This window comes from Narcine bancroftii, chromosome 5, assembly GCF_036971445.1.
Source record: "Narcine bancroftii isolate sNarBan1 chromosome 5, sNarBan1.hap1, whole genome shotgun sequence".
Lineage (NCBI taxonomy): Eukaryota > Metazoa > Chordata > Chondrichthyes > Torpediniformes > Narcinidae > Narcine > Narcine bancroftii.
Genome location: NC_091473.1, coordinates 26,784,971 through 26,799,499, shown reverse-complemented (window position 1 = coordinate 26,799,499; position 14,529 = coordinate 26,784,971). Strand labels below are relative to the sequence as shown.

Genomic DNA, 14,529 nt, shown 5'->3' with positions numbered 1-14,529 from the left:
AGAGAGTTTACTAGCAGTCAAGGACAGAAGGAGCTGCTGAATATGTTTTTTTAAACCTATCTTTTCATGGTCATAGTGAGAGACATGCAGGAGACAAAGGATTGATAAGAAGTGTGAGAAACAGAATTTAGTGTATGTAGAGTTCGCAGCGTACGTAACGAACGTGATAATTAAAAATGCAGTTTTACTTAGAATGCTTTTGCAATACTAACCAATTAAAACAGTATTAATAAGAAGGGGAAGGGCAAACAACAAGGGTATAAAAATCAATGCACTGTATGTATTGGGGCTTAACTGGTGAGAAACCAGTTGAGTCCAACTCTGCAGACTTGTAAATAAAGCTTGTCGTGTCATCAGTTTTAAAGAGACTCATGTGTGAGAAGTTTTATTTCTGACAATACTGTTTAACATTTGGCATGAAGACTTCAGATGACAGAATGATCTTTCACAGCACCTTTGATTCTAACTCATTTCCAGTGGATAAGAGGATTCCAAACTTAATTATAATAGATCCCAATACAACTACAACATCATCAGTTTAAACAAGAACGCAACACTTTATTTTCTATTAATTTAAAATTCAGCAGACAGGTACTATTTTATTTTTAAACCCAAGATCCTCCTCAGGACGAGTTCAGAACTCACTCATATAAATACTGAAGACTACTGATGCCAATAAAGATCTTAATGAAATGCTGAATTTTGGCATATGAGACTATGTCCAATAACAAATGAACATGAAGCAACTGATCCCAACAATGCCATCACATGAAACCAAACTTCTTCAAGGTGACTGCTTGACCAATTGACCTCAAGCAATTCAGCAGCTGAAAAAACTGTTATAATTGGGAAAAATACTGAAACAGAGAAGTACATTTATAAACATGGCCCTTCAGCCTTTGCTGGCATTCAAGACAAACATGGGTGATCCGCAATCTCAGTTCCATATTCCTGCTCCCTCCCTTTAATATATTTTGTATCCACAGATGTAATTACCGGTACCTCCTTCATGCATTTATTCAGTGCGTTAGCCTCCACTGCTTTTCGTCATAGGAATTTCGCAGGTTCATTACTGTGAGTAAGGTCATTTTAAAAATTAAATTTAAGCTACAGCACACCAGCAGGCTCTTCCACTCCATAAGCATATTCTGCTTAAATATACCAATCAACCTACTCACCCTTTATATCCATGGAATGTGGGATGAAACTGGAGCACCCAGAGGAAACGAACGCAGACACAGAAAGAAGGTACATACTCCATACAGACAGCACCAGATTCAAACCTGGGTCTCTGGCGCTGTAATAGCGTTATGCTAACCGTTACCTTTCCTTCTGAACTCAGTCCTAAATGTCTTACCCATATCCTGTGATACTGACCTGCTATTCTGGAATCTCCCAGTGAGAGGAAAATATCCTTCAAACTTGCTCAGCATGTGTCAATGAGATGCCCTCAAAACCTTTCTTGTTAACACAACTCAATCTTTTCTCATTAGGAGAACTGAGGTGAATCAGTCAGATTGTGCTTCTCCTTCCTGCCTCCAGGCAGAAACTGAAGAACATTTCACTGGTTGAAGAGACAATGCAAACCTGGTTTGGGAAGGCAGAAGAGCAACTTTATGGCTGTCCGGAGTCAGTAGACGAGTAAGGAGGCCAAAATTATATATTTTACAGAAGGTGTGGTCTCTTCAAACTCTTTATAATTTTAACAAGACATTCAAGATTCAGTTTATTATCATAGTAATAAAACAGTGTCACATTACACAAAATTTCTTTTTGTCTGCTACAAGTCAGATAGATTCTCCACTGGGAGGAATTGCCTAAGAGCCTCTTACAGTCAGACTGAGTCAAACTTACAGTCAGGGAGAGAGGAGCACAAGAGTCCCTCCAGAGTCACCAACGGTCCGTAAATTTCTCTCCAGTGCTTCCGCAGCCCCTGCAGCCGCACTGAGTCCAGTTCAAACCATTGGCAACCCAAGCTCCAGATCTGAACCTCCGACACGGTCAGGTACCCTTCGGCGCCCTCAGCACCCTCTCACATCCCATTCCTGATACCTGGTACCCCTCCAGCCAGTTTGAGGCAGTCTCCAGCAGTCAGCAGCCTGGGATGAGTCTCCCAACAGCAGTCTCCAGCAGTCCACACATGCATTGGTCCCTCAGCTGCAGAGCCCCTTCACTGGTCCACCACCATGATAACCATCTCCACAGGTAATCTTCTCTGCTTTTTCTCAGAATTGGGGTTGGAGGGTGGGTCTTCCCAGCCTCTGGTGCCCTGCTCCAGTCCTCCACTTCCTCAAAGTCTGCAGCCCCTCATGGGTACTGCTGATTAATAGGTGTCACTATCTAGTATTCAAAACATCTTGTAATGAAGGCCAGCCTATCATTTTCCTTCGTAACTGCTTGTTGCACTTGCACATTCGCTTTCACCAAGAACATTCAGGTCTTCCCAAGCTATTGTTCTTTAAATAATACCATACATTTCTGCTTTTATTTGCATTGTGGATAACATAATGTACCATTTTTCTTTGATTTACTGACTCACTCAACAAATAGGAAACCATTGAATACAGGAAAATGAACAATAAATATGAAAGGTTCACATTGAGTTTGTTCAAGTTAGGACATTCTCATGAACAAACAGATTTACAGTAAATCATAAATGAAGCCACCGATGAAGCGACTTTTTGAAATTAAACATTTAAGGTGCCCAGGCACCAGAAATATACTCATTAGCCCACATAACATCACATGCAGAATTTGAAATAGAAGAGAAAAAATGGTCCAGAAGGACCTCACCTCACTAAATCTGTAAGTACAATATATTATGTTCCAAGAAAGAATGCTGCAAACAATTCTGCAGCGATCAGTCATTATACCATTTGGGCTGTGGAATACCCTGTGAAGAAGTAGACTGAACGAGTAAATGAAGTAATCCTTTAATTAAAACCTGTGTTGAGACACCTAAAATGTCAAGCTGACGAGATCTCATAGTTTTATAACAGGCAACAGATTCTTTTGAACGGAGGTATTGAATAAAATTTATGATAAAAAGCACGCTGTGCCAAGTGTCACAAACTACATTTGTTTATAAATAAATTAAAATGGATGGAGTATTCTAAAGCAGAGTACCAATGAATTGTTACAACAGGAAATGCTAATCCTGAAAAGGCATCAATCACCTTTGTACCAAAGAAGAGTAGCGTGAGCAGCCACAACTAACAGCACTAACTTCTACTGTGATAAAATGTTTCAAGAGGCTGGTCATGACCAGAATTAACACATACCTAAGTAAAGATCTGGACCCACTGCAATTTTTTCTATTGTCACAATTGCTCCATAGCAGATGCAATATCACTGGCTCTCCACTCAGCTCTGAATCACTTCAAAACTGCAATTCATACAGATAGCTGCTCTTCATACATTACAGCATGACCTTCAATACCATTATTCCCTCAGTGCTGGTCAAGAATCTACAAACTCTCGGCCTCTGTACCCCACTCTGCAACTGGATCCTTGACTTTCTCATCAGAGGACCACAGTCAGTACTAATTGGAAAACAGTCTCCTTCTCGCTAATTATCAACACAGGTGCACCCCAAGATGTGTGCTTAGCCCACTGCTCTATTCATTATACACCCATGACTGGGTGGCCAGGCACAATTCCAATGCCATCCACAAGTTAGCCGATAACACCACAGTTGTCAGCACAATCACAGACGTCAATGAGGAAACATACAGGAGGGAGATAAATCAGCTCATTGAATGGTGTAACAACAACAACCTTGTTCTCAACATCAGCAAAACCAAGGAGATGATTGTGGACTTCAGGAGGAAGTCAGGGGAACATGGCACAGTCCTCTTTGAGGACTCAGTAGTGGAGAGAGTCAAGAACACCAAATTCCTGGGTGTCATCATCTCCAAGGATCTGTCCTGGAGCCTCCATGTTGAGGTGATCACAAAGAAGGCTTACCAGTGGCTATAATTGTGAGATGTCTGAGGTGGTTCGGTACGTCACTGAAGACTTTTGTAAACTTCTACAGGTGTACTGTGGAGAGCATTCTGGCTGGTTGCATCATTGCATGGTACGGTGGCACCGATTTCTCAGGACAAAAATAAACTCCTGGGGTTGTTAACTCGGCCTGTGACATCACAGACACCAGACTTCAATCCATCGAGGACATCTACATTAGGTGGTGTCTTTAAAAAAAACAGCCTCTATCCTCAAAGACACCCACCACACAGGCCATGTCCTCTTCACTCTGCTCCATTGGCAGAAAGGTACAGGAGCCTAAAGACGAGCACTTGAAGGCACAAGGACAGCTTCTTCCCCACTGCCATCAGATTCCCGAATAATCAATAAAAAAAGACACTGCCTTACATTTTGTGCCCTATTATTGCTATTGTTGTAAGATGGTTATGATATATGTCTGTTTACACTAAGATGCTGCCGCCACACACCGAGTTTCATGACTTGATCATGACAATAAATCTGGATTCTGATTCTGAGATTTTCAGCTGCAGGCAATTTTACTCGAGTTAACAATTGGTATAAAGCTCGTTGGGATCAAAGGGAGCAAATTGTACAGTCTTCCATAGTTTGCTCATCATAAATAATTATTTTTCAAGATAACAACTGAGAAAAAAAGTGATCAAGCAAAGAGACAGAAAACTCATGCAGGTTAGCAAAGTGCTTGTTAGCAACATTATTACAGCACCAGCGATCAGGTTTTTAATCTGCCGCTGCCTGCAAAGGACTTTGTACATTCTCCCCATGTCCACGTGGGTTTCCTCCAGGTACTCCAGTTCCCCTTCACCCTTCAAAACATACTGGGGTCGTAAGTTAATTGGGGTATTTGGGCACAGCACCGGCTCATGGGCCAGAAGGTCTTGTTACTGTGCTGTTTGCCAAAAGATAATGATTGTAACAAAATGAAACAGCTGCAAATTTGGAGCAGGCATCATTTTCAGATTTGACTCTCGTTTGAACTCAACTGGCAAGTTCTGAGTGCCAAATGAGCACTTTAGAGCAGTTTGTCCATTTGGAAAGGATAAAAATCAACCACTAAGCTTCAATAACAAATAAACATGATTAACCACTGTCCCTTTGTTGAAACACCTCCTCTGAGGAAATTACAGAACCAAAAATAAAATACATTTTCTTACAGGTGCAAATGCAAAGTCGCTAACCAGAAAGTTCTGAGCGAATTCAGATTTGCAAGATGACAGGTACGTGGTTTGTTCACTTTGGATGTGAAGTCAGTGACGTGAGGTCCACTTTTTTGGGGCAATGATACTAACATGCTTCAAGATTCAGTATAAAGTGAGATTCAGAAAGGCAATTGTTGAAATATGTTATGGCATGAAGCTGGGAACAAATCTGCTGAATCTCTACTGCCTAAAAGACAGACATATTCTTCTTTACGAATGCAAGCAAAACTGTAGGCAGATGCAGGATCAGAGCTTGCTGAACTTTGCCATGCTTGCATGTTGCGGCAATAAAACCAGCCAGTTATTCTTGGGGATTTTCTTCTTGCTATTTAATAAGATGATATGATTTGGTTGACTGAAAGGGGAAATGCCAATTTTCATGCAGTCAATGTTGTATTCCTACTGCTGCACAGAATTAAAGGTGACCACACTGTGAAAGCTGAAACAGCAGTAGTTAGAGATAGGCTGTGGGTAAATACAACTGAAAATATAGAGGAAAATATTATGGCTGCAGAAGTGAGAGAGGTCGTCAAGAATTGTACAATCATCTTTACACAACTGTGGTTGGACTTGATTCAAGAGGAGACGAGATAGCCTATAGGGATCAAGTCCCAAGACTGGCAGCATGGAGTTCAGAGAACAATTTCATCTTGAACTCCTCAAAAAAAAAATAACTTATAATAGACCAGGAAGAACACTATAGTTCCAGACCCATTATATATCAATGGGGACTGTGTGAAAAGGGTCACAGCTTTCAGGTTTCTGTGTATGCACTTTGCTGAAGATCTCTCTTGGACGACAAATACAGTCACAGTATTTAAAAAGGCACAACAATGACTCCATGCCCTGAGGATTCTTAAGAAGGTCAAAGCGCAGGAAAAAGAGCTGGTGTTCTTTTATCACTGCTCCATCGAGAGTGTGCTGGCCTATTGCATTCTGACGTCATTTACCAGCTGCTTGGCAACAGACAAAAGGGGCATTCAGAGGGTCATGACTACAGCCCAGATTATCAGGAGGATTTATACAGATCTCGCTACCTCAGTAGAACAGCTAAAATCCTGAAGGACCCTTATCACCTTGGTCATCATCTGTTTGAGCTGCTACCTTCCAGTAGATGTTTTAGGTCCATTAAATCATAGAAAAACAGACTTTAAAAGTTGTTACCCCAGAGCTCTACATGAACTGAATACTACCAAATATTGAATATTGTATTGTTTTATTTTTTTGTTTATATGTTTTGTTTGTTTGATGTATGTGTGTACTCTCAGGATGTGCACTCAATTTTGTTGTACTTGAGCAATGACAATAAAAGTTATCTAAAAACATATGCTTCTCACAAAAGGAGTACACTGGATAAAACTACCCATTTCATGTGTCCTGCTCATTATTGAAGAGGTTCAAGGCACAATAATGACAGGACACAGATTTAGGCTACACTTCCAAAAGAGCAACATTACTTGTTTATGACCTTGTTGCCCTTGGAGGCTGAAATCCTTGATTGCTTCTCCATATCTTCCAAAAAATGTTGCCCGCAAGTGTGGCAAGAATGCATCGAATGGAAGGTTACAAGTTATACTTGACCCCAAGAAAAAAATCTAGGTTTTTTTTTAAAAACACATATTTCCATCGAGTTTTGACGCTTTTTTCCATGAGAAAGAGCCATGACTAACATTTTGAAGGAAAATGTCATTGTGTAACAGCAAGAACTAGGTTGTGACACGCTATAGAGATTGCACTGAACACATGGAGTGAGAAGACAAGATTTTAAAAAAATTCTCAAGCAAACACTTTAAAGCCAAACTGTGGAGCAAATATGGAAACTGAAAATAATACCAACTAAGATTTATTTCAGCATAATTAATCAAAAATAAAAGTACTAAAAATATATACAGTACTTGTACTCACAGTTTAATTTTAACAAGAATTTACTCTGCATGATTGAGTGGTGGAGAGGTGACTCAATTATTGCTGCGGTATTATCTGGTCAGCTCTCTTGTCATGGTCTAAAATTCTTTTCATGCTGCATTTATCTGGAAGTGTTGCCACAGCAGGAACCACAAATCTGGTAGCAGTATTGTCAAGTAAATTTATTTCTGTCTGTGGTTCTAAATATCGCTTCGAGTGCTGGTTTTACTCCATTAGCAACAGCAATAGATTTTAAGCACTAATATGAATCCTTGCGACCTGCAGTGTAATCCAAGATGAACCATTGAAGTTTCTAACTTTAATCAGCCTGAACACAAGGGCAAGAGAAGCAATTTCCTCTATATCCACCGAGAGATTTTCATTCAATGGAGAAAGTCCATTGACACCCATCCATCACCACAGAGTTTGAGTAATTTTTCATGTAGAAGTTTTCTTTGATAATGAAATTAATAAAGCTGCAGAACGTACAAAGTGAAACAGCCAGTTTCACAGTAAAGAGATGTTTGTACAACAGCAAAGCAATATCGTGTTCTAATCACATCAAACACTGTTGACAAAAATGAAAGAGTGCTGGCCCATGCCCAGTTAAAATGTACATGTTTTACAACATTATAAACCAGCTGGTTATTCTCAAAGTATTGTATTTGAGAGCATATAGGACCCACTGGCATACAGGTTCCCCCCCCACCATTTATAAATTGTTTTAGTGTATTTACCTTTACTCACCTCAATGGAAACCCTCCAGCCTTGCATGGCTGTAATGCTGAAGCCTCTTCACACACGAACAACAGCAGCCAAACGTCTTGCTGCCCACGGCACACCAAGGCTCAGGTTGCTTCCCCCCACCCCTGTTCAAATGGCGAATGATTGGCAGGTGCGCCGGGACCTAAGGGCAAGCGATGGTGGGAGGGAGATAGGCCAGGGCAATGGACAGGGCCCAACCCCACCGCTGCAGGGAGCAGATGATAGATCGCTTGCTTTGAGGGTAGTGCTCCTCCTTGGAGATCAGGCTCCATGTTGAGCCTTTGTTCAATGAGCACAGCTCCCACAAACAGATTAAATGAGGCACGGGGGTGGGTGGCAGGGAGTGAGCAGCCTGCTGTGCTGAGCTTGACAGGCCACTTACTCACTGCCACCCACCCCCGCACCTCATTCAATTTGCTCAAGGGCCTTGCTTGTTGAACAAACATGATCATCAAGGCCCAACGCTCCCCTAAAAACAATATTGAGGAGAGTGAGCGAGTGGAAGGGAAGGAGCAGATGGGATCGAACAAGTGGGCCTCCTTACCGGGGGAAGTGAATGGCGGTGGCGATTCAGGAAAGCTTGGGCCATCCAAGGGAAGTGATCCACAAAGCTGCAGGTCTGCTTCCTGGACATCTGTAGCACTTCCACGGGCTTCTTGAAGCTGGGTGAGTAGTTTGAGTGCTTTCCTCCTGTTGCCATCTTGCAGAGGAAAGCCACCACTACGTTTGTATTTCTGTGCCAAAAATGGTGGCACCAAAATGTCATCCTTGTGCATTGGACCCATGTGTTTTTATAGGCAATTTTTGGGGAAAAAAGTGGGGGGGGGGGGGGGAGGGTCTCCTATCTGCTATCAAATACAGTATATTCTTTTACTCCAAAATCAATGTAAGCAAATTCCTTAGAGCAACTCAAATACAAATTGCTGTTTTGCTGTTGAAAATTAGCTCGACTCACAGAAGAGCAACTTGACATTTCATGGGGACTTTTGTTTCTTCTGGCATCTTTGTTCCTGCATAAAGTTTCCCAAAAGTATCCCAAATAGTTATATCGCAACTGATCAAACTCCCACTGATAACATTTAGATGTCACACGATTATGTTTTAAAACCAAGACAAGGAAGTGAAGCAATTTCTTGCTCAACAATGTCGACTTGACGTCCAGTCCACATACTGAACAGCATCTTGGTGGCTAACTATCCACTTCTGGCTTTATCAGGCCTCACAGCACATCAGACCAGGTAGGTGTCCTAGTTGACTTTCTTTCCCCTGAAGCACAACAGCAGAAAAAAGATTACCCTCTTTAAAGGCTCTGTTGCTTGGGGACATTGCTGTGCACAGATGATCACATCTGCCTGAAGCAAATTATTTACTGGAGTCACAAGAGTAAATTCTGTGAAGAGCTTGGAGTGTTCATTCCCTAAAGGCTGTGCCCAAGTCATGGTAAGTGTCATGGAAAAGGTAAATGGAAACACTTATTATGAAAGCTTTATGTGGAACAGACTTTGACAGATAAAAGTGAAATAGAACGCTGAGGCCAGCTACTTACTCTCCAGAGAGTAATGGGCACAATTATATCCAAACAATGACTGAACTTCAAAATTAAATTAATAAATGAGGAGTATTTTGTGTTACTCAGAGAATACAAAGAGTGCACAAGAAGGCAAGCTCTCACAAGGCCTTTATCATGAAATTAATTGCTCAGTAGACTTTGTCAAGTGCAAGTACATCAGCAGTTGTTGGTTCAAAATCAGAATTCAGATTTCAGATTTATTGTCAGAGTACATACATATAACATCACATATAACCCTGGGAATCCTTTTCCCTGCAGGCACAGCAGAATTATCATTAACTGGTAGATAAATGTGGTTGACTGATAAATCTCATAAATTCATGATATAGAACCTCGAAGTTCATCAGTAAACTTGTCATTGCACCCAAAGTCACTGGGATCCAGACAATGCCTCATTCTACATGTTGGAGCAGCTTTAGTCAATCTATATAAGATCTCAATGACATCTGTACTTTGTTTCTGGGAACTTATCACTAATGGAGCTGAGTTTGCCATTGGAATCCAAATTTTGGAGGTAATAAATCACATATTTTACTTCACAGATTTGAATAACCACATCAGCATGCATGCTATTCTTACCATTTACGATGTATAGTGTGTGTGTGTGTGTGTGTGTGTGTGTGTGTGTGTGTGTGTGTGTGTGTGTGTGTGTGTGTGTGTGTGTGTGTACACTGCAGGCCTACTGCAGGGGGAAACCTCTGTACCTGCAGGAGTATAAGGGGACAGGACAACACTTGGCCAGCTGTCAATCAGTCGGCCTGAATGGATCAAGCCCCACGCGGTCGGGGCTCAATCACCCTCCGTGATACAAGCCTGCGCCAACTTCCCAAGGCTGCAGCTGCAGCTACAGCCAGCCTGGTACTGTGGAAGTCTTTGTGGATTAAAGCCTGCTGTTTTGTCTTTACCTTGTGTGTGTCTGATTCTGGCTAACGGCGCACCACAATTTAATCCACAAAATTTTTCCACGGTGACCATGGAAAATCTCCTGAGCGAAGAGAGCCTCGAAGTCGACCCACGCCACCCAGAAGCCCAGATACGCTTCGAGATCTGGCAGCATGCAGTTGAGGCACACACAGGCGGCATCCTAGACTCAGATCGGAAGAGGCCAGTCCTACTCCGGTCAAAGCTGGGTCCCCATGCCTTCCAGGCAACCAAAGGCTGCTCCACGTACAAGAGCTCAATGGACACTCTTGAGAACTTGTATAAGCCTCCCATGAATGCGGTCTGTGCAAAGTACCTCCACAACACCCGAGCCCAGGAACCCAGGGAGACGGCTGAGTCTTACCTGGGACACCTGCGAGAGTTGGCCCGACCGTGTCTGGCTGATCCCATGGTAGGCACAAAGGAGATCGAGAGGCTGATCCGGGACACCTTCACCTGAGGGCTACGCTCGAGGGCAATCCAGCAGAAGCTGCTGGAAGATAGTATCTATGCCCTGACAAAGACAGTGGAAGTGGTCCGAACCCTGGAAGCTGCAGCCCTGAACATCAAAGCCTTTGATTCCAGGTTCCCCCAGGCTCCCTCATGGCCCTCTCACACTGCAGCTGCAGTCCCAGAATGAGCTGGGGAGGAGAATGTCACTGCGGGAGTGCTCGGAACCCCTGTAAGTACTGTGGGTTCTGGTGTGGGTCAGACCGGCGATCACGCCAAAACTGCCCGGCAAGGAACCAGTACTGTTCCTGATGTAGCAAGAGAGGCCACTTTGCTAAAGTGTGCCTCTCGAAACCAGCCGGCCCTCTATGACCTCCCCATCTTCCCCGTGGACCCCTCCACGTGCGCATGCCAGACGGCGCCATTGTCCCCACTATAACTTCCGCCTTCCCGACTCCAACGGTGCAGCATCCGACTCTGCCAGCGACGATCGCACCGTGTGCCCTGAGCACCCGGACCATTCCCCAGCCTCGCCAAGAATTACAAGAACGTCACTTCCGGCTCACGGTGTGACGTCACTTCCGGCAGACATAATGATGCAACAACGAACACAACTGGGGAAGGAGTCCAGCCATGCAGCAAGCCCCCATGTGCTGCCGCCATCTTGGGCCAGGCAGTGGCCTACACGGAGGACCCCCGATGATGAGGAGAACAAGGTGATCAACACAGGTGAAGACCAGACTGCCCTACCAAGGCTCCCCACACTTGCGGACGCCATCGGCTGTCGCAAGCTGCACCCCATGACTGACGTCGATGTGGTCAACACGGGAGATGTCCAGGCCACCCTAGCGACGCTCCCCATGCCTCCGGATGCCATTGGCTGCCGCATGCCGCACCCCACAACTGGCATCAACATGGTCAATGTCCAGGCCGCCTTACCAACGTTCCCCACGCCTCCAGACATTATAAATCACCACGCACAACCAGAGAGCGACGGCTCTGACCTGGAGACAGTCCTGGCTGCCACTACGCTGACCAAGTACATCCGTCACAACCTCATGTGCTCTATGATGGATGTGCAAGTCAACAGGCAGCTAACAAAATGCCTGTTCGACGGTGGCAGCACCGAGAGCTTCATTCACCTGAGCTTGGCCCACTCCCTGAGATTAAAAGTCCACCCCACCACCTGCTCAATCACCCTCACCACCAAGGATAAGACTATTGGTATCCTTGGGCGCTGCTCAGCTGATCTAACTGTAGGAGGGGAGGGGAGACTTGCACAGGGTTCAGGCTCATGGTCATTCCCAAACTCTGCGCCCCAGTCCTCCTGGGCCGAGATCTCCAGTTCCACCTGCAGAGTGTCACCCTTGCCTTCGGGGGGCCCCAACCTCCACTCATGATACACAGCACACCAACCTTCCAGCCTCGGCCAACCTGTGGCCTCTCCACACTATACATCACCCCACCGGCGCTCTTCCCACATCTTACGCTAGGCTGCAAGCCAATCGCCGCCAGAAGTAGGCGCTATTGCACCACAGATAGAGACTTCATCAAGTCGGAGGTGCAGCAACTCCTGGCGGAAGGTGTCATAGAGCCCAGTAACAGCCCTTGGTGAGCCCAAGTACTGGTGGTCAAAGGGGGAAGTAAGCCGTGGATGGTCATGGATTACAGCCAGACCATTAACCGGTACACCCAGCTGGATGCCTACCCCCTGCCAAGGATCACCGACGTGGTCAACGAGATATCCCGCTACCGGGTTTTCTCCACGATTGACCTGAAGTTAGTGTATCACCAAATCCCCATCCACCCGAAGGACAAGCCCTACACCGCCTTCGAGGCAGACAGGCACCTGTACCAGTTCCGCTGAGTTCACTTTGGAGTCACAAACGGGGTCTCCGTCTTCCAGCGGGAGATGGATCGGATGGTAGACCAGCACAAGCTGAAGGTGATGTTTCCGTATCTGGATAACATCACTCTCTGCTTCCGTGACTAGCAGGACCATGATGCTAACCTGGAAAAATTCCTTCAGACAGCTGGGGAGCTGAACCTGACTTAAACAAGGAGAAATGTTTGTTTAGCACCACCCACCTCGCCATCCTGGGGTACATCATGGCCCATGGGGTCGTCAGCCTAGAATCAGAAAGGATGCGCCCATTAATGGAGCTACCTCTCCCCCCCCCACACACTAAAGGCCCTCCACAGGTGCCTTGCCCTATTCTCCTATTACTCGCTTCTTGGACAAGGTCCGCCCACTGGCCCATGCTACAACTTTTCCTATCCCACCTGAGGCATAGGCAGCCTTCATCTGCATCAGGCAGGACATCGTGGAAGACACAATGCAGGCCCTGGATGAAGAATCCCCCTTCCAGGTGGAGAGCAATGCCTCCGAGGTAGCCCTCGCTGCTACCCTCAACCAAGGGGGGCTCCACGTCGCTTTCTTCTCTAGGACCCTCCACGGCTCCGAGCTGGGGCATTCCGCCATTGAAAAGGAGGCCCAGGTGATTGTGGAAGCGGTCTGCAACTGGGGGCACTCCCTTGCCAGCAGGTGATTCACCCTCCTCACGGACCAGCGGGCAGTGCTGTTCATGTTTAACATTACCAACAAGAGCAAGATCAAGAATGACAAGATCCTGTGCTGGAGAGTCGAGCTGGCAACCTACAGCTACGACATCCAGTATTGCCCCATGAAGTTTAATGACTTCCCTGATGTCCTCTCTTGGACCTGTGCATCTATGCACAATGTCAGGCTGCAGGCATTGCATGAGTCCCTCTGCCATCCTGGCGTCACCAGGTTGTACCACTTCATTAAGTCCCGGAACCTGCCGGATACCATTAGGGACGTCAGGGACATGACCGAGGCCTGCCGGGTCTGTGCAGAGTGTAAACCCCATTTCTTCCACCCGCCCCAGGCCCATGTCGTAAAGGCCACTCGACCCTTTGAGCGTCTTGGCATGGACTTTAAAGGACCGAAACGTCTACTTCCTCATGGTAGTGAACGAGTACTCATGCTTCCCTTTCGCTATCCTTTGCCCTCTATGGCTATCGTCATCAGGGCCCTGGGGGAGATCTTCACCATGTTTGGCTACCCTCCATTCATCCACAGTGACCGGAGGTCTAGTTTCATGAGTGACGAGCTGTACCAGTACCTGATGGCGAGGGGCATCACGACTAGCCGCACGACGAGTTATAACCCAAGAGGCAATGGGCAAGTGGAATGTGAAAACGGGGTGATCTGGAAGGCAGTCCTCCTGGCTCTCAAGTCGAAAGGGTGGGCCATAACAGAGCATTGGGTAGTGAGGAGCATAAATCTTCTACCAGCCAGGTAGTGCCTCCATTGCCTTATAGTTTCTACGATGGCCCAAGCCTTCTTTTCCACTGATGGATTCTGGAGCTCATGGCCTTGTAACATCCATGAAAAAAAAAGGCAACCAGCTGGCCTGCCTACCTGATTTGAGGGTAGTGGCTTGGGCTACATCTGAAGTGTCACTTTCCACTTGGAAGGGTACATTCTCGTCCACTGCATGCATGGTGTCTTTTGCAATGTGGCTTCAGAGGTAGTTAAAAAACCATTTGGGAGTCAGCCAAGAGAAGGAAGGTAGTGGTTTTTAAGAGTGGGCGAACCTTGTCGGAGTATTGAGGAACCCACTGGGCATAATATGAGAAAAAAACCCAGACATCTCCTTTATCAGGGAACTCTAACAGAGGGTGCATCCT

General features: G+C 45.4%; 1 protein-coding gene and 1 long non-coding RNA gene across 36 annotated transcripts in view; both read right to left on the bottom strand.

Annotated features, from left to right (window-relative positions):
* The window catches only part of LOC138763207 (contactin-4-like), a 2,221,540-nt gene that overhangs the window by 1,043,293 nt on the left and 1,163,718 nt on the right, over window positions 1-14,529 (bottom strand). The window lies entirely within an intron of this gene.
* The window catches only part of LOC138763214 (uncharacterized), a 52,293-nt gene that overhangs the window by 36,276 nt on the left and 1,488 nt on the right, over window positions 1-14,529 (bottom strand). The window contains exon 2 of the long non-coding RNA XR_011357404.1: window positions 7,110-7,266. This is a non-coding gene — a long non-coding RNA (uncharacterized lncRNA). The remainder of the gene's footprint in view (window positions 1-7,109; window positions 7,267-14,529) is intronic.